We start from the raw sequence: 5,098 nt of genomic DNA, 5'->3' as shown, positions 1-5,098 counted from the left end.
CTAGCGGGGCTTGTGGGAAATGTGCTTAAAATAGCCTATGAGCCATTGCACAGAAAGGGAGCTCAGCTCCCCTTGGACTTGTCATGGGCGAAGCTGCATTCACACGTGCGCCCTGTCCCCCAGTCCACGTCGGTGTCTGGATGGGTGCAGGCTGGGCCCAGCCTCTAGAGAAAGAGGAATTGGCACGTGTGTGTCTAAATATTGAGCAAAGGGGATGCATGAAGAGGTGTGTCTGCCTTCAACGGCCTGGAGAGGTTTTTTGATTCATTTGTTAATATTGACCTTTCTGTACCTGCCCCGCTCTTGACACGGAAGGTGACACAGGGCGGTTTACACAGAAGGAAAAAGCAATCACTATTAAAATGCGTGCGCGCGTGCACACACACACACACACACACACACACTGCAAAAGACTTTTTAAAAGCAGCATGAAATAATCTGGAGGATTTACCCCCTTGCAGAACTACAATTCCCAGCACCCTTAATAAACTACAGTTCCCAGGATTCTTTGAGGCCATGTGCTTTAAATAGATGGTGTGTGCACCCCCATTTTTTGCTTTTCATGTCTTGGATTTATTTATTAAATTTATATCTCACATGTCTTCGAATACATAAAGGTAAAGGTAAAGGGACCCCTTTAGGCCCAGTTGCGGACGACTCTGGGGTTGCAGCACTCATCGTGCGTTATTGGCTGAGAGAACCCGGTGTACAGCTTCCAGGTCATGTGGCCAGCATGACAAAGCCGCTTCTGGTGAACTAGAGCAGCACACGGAAACGCCGTTTACCTCCCCGCTGTAGCGGTACCTATTTATCTCTTTGCACTTTGATGTGCTTTAGAACTGCTAGGTTGGCAGGAGCTGGGACCGAGCAACGGGAGCTCACCCCGCCGACCTTCTGATTGGCAAGCCCTAGGCTCTGTGGTTTAACCCACAGCACCACACACTTACATTTTCACAATTTTCTAATCATAGCTAACATGCAACCACACAGATGATTTATGGAATATACTTTGCATTCTCCATGTTGCAAAACAGATGCAAAAATCAATTCATCTACACATCAGACAGACACCATTTCTGTTGTCTTTTCAGCACCTATTGAAGAACTCCCTTTTCATCAAGATTTCTAAGTGGAGATCTTTACATCAGTCTGTATCTGTACTGGATTTGAAAATGGCTTTTTAGTATATGATATAATAATCATCATATATGGACTTGTTTTTCATTGTTTTTATTGTTGATGTTTTTTACTGCAAAATCACTTCGAGATATTTTTATGGGAAGTGGACAAACAAACAAATAAAATATCTCTTTCATAATTTATAGTAATCAAGATGTCCTCAGCTATATGTGTCTTAAATTCTATTTGTTTATGTGATTTAATTTAGGGGATCTATATCTTACTCCACAGAGTGCTGCCTCCCGGAGTGCCTAACACGACATTTTAATTAGAGATAATTAAATGCCAAAAAGAGATTCATATCAAAACAGCATAAATCCGTAGCTGCAGAAGAAACTTCTAGCCAAATAAATGATACAAACCCAGCAACATTATTCTAGATGTACTTGTTAAGAGCTTTCTAGGTAACATAACCATTAAATCAGAATCAAGGAATAGGTACAGTACTAGTTTCTAGACTTCTTGTAGTCCAGCTTTACCTAGTTGGACAACAATTCCCATCTGTCCTGATTTTTCTAGACTACTCACTGTGCATGCACAAGTATTATTTCATCTTTAAAATTTCTTATTACATCTATAGGAGCTTGAGGTGGCAACCCTCTGTGGTCCTGGTGGTATGTGTTTCAGTCCATGTACCACTTTGGAAAATATGAATTGGGTAGGTTTGTTGCACCCCTAATATTGTGGTCTAAACCGCTGAGCCTCTTGGGCTTGCCGATCAGAAGGTCGGGGGTTCGAATCCCCACGATGGGGTTAGCTCCCGTTGCTCGGTCCCAGCTCCTGCCCAACCTAGCAGTTCGAAAGCATGCCAGTGCGAGTAGATAAATAGATACCGCTGCAGCGAGAAGGTAAACGGTGTTTCCATGCGCTCTGGTTTCCGTCACGTGTCCCGTTGCACCAGGAGCGGTTGAGTCATGCTGGCCACATGACCCAGAAAGCTGCCTGTGGACAAATGCTGGGTCCCTCGGCCTGAAAGCCAGATGAGTGCCTCAACCCCATAGTTGCCTTTGACAGGGCTTAACCATCCAGGGGTCCTTTTTTATTGCTACATGTACTGGCTCCACTTGAAACCTTCACATATTCCATGCAAAGGTCTAAAGTTCTTCTGACCCCACCTGGCTGAAGCCTTATCACAATTGGGAACAGTGGTAAGACACTCAGCATGCAAAGGTCTGAAGTGGGAGCATGTAGGGACAGTGGGACAGGCCTGGTGAACATGCACCAGTCTAAGCTCCATATGTTCACACATGCTTGACCAGGGCTATTCTCTTTGGATCCTTATGTAACAAAATAAGCGCTGCACCTCTGCTTGCTTCACTCACCAGCCCCCTACCCCCACCCCATCAACCACTCTTGCCAAAGCCACCCACCCCTCCCCTTATTCATTTTATTCATTTCATTAAAAATGTATACACTACTTGATTGTAAAAAACAAAAGCTGCTTACAAAGAGAGGTCATCAAACCACAGCAGCTCACCTGAACTGCCCACGTTGGACAGCCCCCCTTGCTTGCCTCTGTCTTTGGTTTCCCCCTTCTCACCCTCCAAAGCTGCTGCAATGTGAGAGCCCAGTCTGTCATCATGCCATAGTTTGCAGTGTCCCCTGTCAGTGGCCAAGCCAACTGCTGCGTGATGACAGCCTTACAAGTTTATTGTATGGAAATATGGCACCATGAGCTCACAAGAGAGGGAGGCATCAGCAAGCTTGTGGGAACCTAAAGGTTTGTTAAAAAAACAACACACACACACAACCCAGAAGAAATCTTTTGCATGTAGACCTAAGTAGGGGGACCACTATATTAAAATAGTCTAATGATGACTGAGCATGTTCAGAAGGAATGGGATGTCGGCTGACTAATGGAGTCAGAGAGGATGCAACAGAGTGTCCTGGAAAGTAAAAACCAGCTGGTACCTTGAAATCGAGTCCTCCACACACTGCAATATTTTGTGGCATGTAATGTATCTGCTTATCTTCTCCTTTGTTCATGCCTGCAGTTGTATCCATCTGTTTCCCACCAGGTGGCAGGAAAGCCTGTAATATAGCTGCTTCGAGATAGGAAGACCGATCGGCTTTAATCTTTTTAATCTTGCAAGCAGATTTCAGGACCCTGGGATGCCACTGCATGGTTCCCAAACTTCAGTAGTGCCTAAGATTGCCTAGTTACATGTTTGCTCGAGGATGAGATGTAGTGATGGAGTGAACTGTACAGTTTCAAAGTACCCATGGCAGATGCCCCCCTTTCAACAAAACTATTTGTTATACAATTAGTACACTTATATACCATCTTTTTGCCAAACCATTCAAGGTGGCTCCCTCATCTTGGCAGGCCATTTTGACAGGTGGGCAGGACCTCCTACATGCCAATCACCTGATGTCACAAATAATTTCAGGGGACCCAAACTAAAAAAACACACACAGGCAAACCCTTTTGTGAGTGCAGCTTGAAGTGTACGTGCAGAGGAAGGTCGTTTGCATCACCAGTTTCAATTTAACCTACAATGCAAAGGGATATTTGCGATTACAGCAAGTCCTGCTTTGCACAGGCATTCATTTTTGTGAAGATAAATGTTGGAAGGTTCAGGATAGATGAAAAGGAAGGACCTCTTTACAAAGTGCATAGCTAAATAATGGAATTCATTCCCGCAAGTTGACGGCCACATTCACAGCATGCATTTAAAAGCACAGTGATACCATGTTAAGCAGCCATGACTTTCCCTCAAAGATTCCTGGGAAGTGTAGTTTGGTAAAGGAGTTGAGAGTTGTTAGGAGACTCCTGCCCCCCCCCCCGCCAACAGAGTGACAATTCCCAGAGTTCCCTGTGAAGAAGCTCTGACTGTCAAACCATTCTGGGAACCGTAGCTCAGTGAGGGGAACAGATAGGTCTCCTAACAACTCTCGGCACCATTAGCAAACTACAGCTCCCAGAATTCTTTGGGGGGAAGCCATGGCTGTCTAAAGTGGTATTACAGTGCTTTAAATGGGGTCCCAGTGCCGCAAGCCCTTGGGCAAGGAAGAAGGCAAGCAGGGCCAGCCGTACGGCCAGGCTGGGTGGCGCAGGGCACCAGGGCGCCTGCCCGCCCGCCGCAGTGGGAAACGGGACAAGGCAGGGGCGTCGGAGGGATCCGTCGCACCACGGCGCCAGGGCGCCAAATATACTTAAGACGGCCCTGAAGGCAGGCAAGTGGGGGCTGGCTCAGGGAAGATTGAGGTTGGGGGGGGACAGAGCCCCATTTGCCCTTATGACCTTCCTCACCTGTATTTGCAAGAACCATAAAGCTGCACTATAACCCTGTGTCAGGCATGTGCCCCAGAGCAGAGCCTTCTTAAATCCACCACCTATGCACCAGGTATTTCAAACACCGTCACTGGCAAAAGCTGTTTCTTACTGCCTTTCTTTGTTTTGTTATTTCTACCTCTTGTTGGGGTGGAGAGGGGGGCGCTGCTGCTGCTGCTGCAGCAGCTTCACTGAGCTCTCCTCCCCACCCCTGGACGCCCTTCTCTCATGTGCCTTTCGTGCTGCTGCAAGCACATTTCCTTGGGGAAATTCTATGGTAGACATCTGCACTGCAGCTATTCTGCTGATGATGACAGACTTTCTGGACTGGTCTCTGGACAAGCAAAGGAAATGGGAGGAAGGCAATCAGACTAATTGCTCCCTGAACTACGGCGTTAAATTAATTTTAGGCCAGTATTGGCACATTGTGCATTAGGTGAGGTGAAGCTATTTGCTTCAGACAGCAGATCTGACCAGTGCCGGATTTACGTATAAGCTAAACAAGCTATAGCTTAGGGCCCCACTTTCTTGGCCCCCCCAAAAAACATTTAAAGGAAAAAAAACCTGGATGTACATTTCCAAAATATAAGATAAAAAACAAATAAAATACAACCTACATACAGCAACAGTGTATGTAAGTAATGG

The sequence above is a fragment of the Zootoca vivipara genome, chromosome 13, assembly GCF_965207765.1.
Source record: "Zootoca vivipara chromosome 13, rZooViv2.hap1.1, whole genome shotgun sequence".
Lineage (NCBI taxonomy): Eukaryota > Metazoa > Chordata > Lepidosauria > Squamata > Lacertidae > Zootoca > Zootoca vivipara.
Note: the sequence above shows the minus strand (reverse complement) of the source record.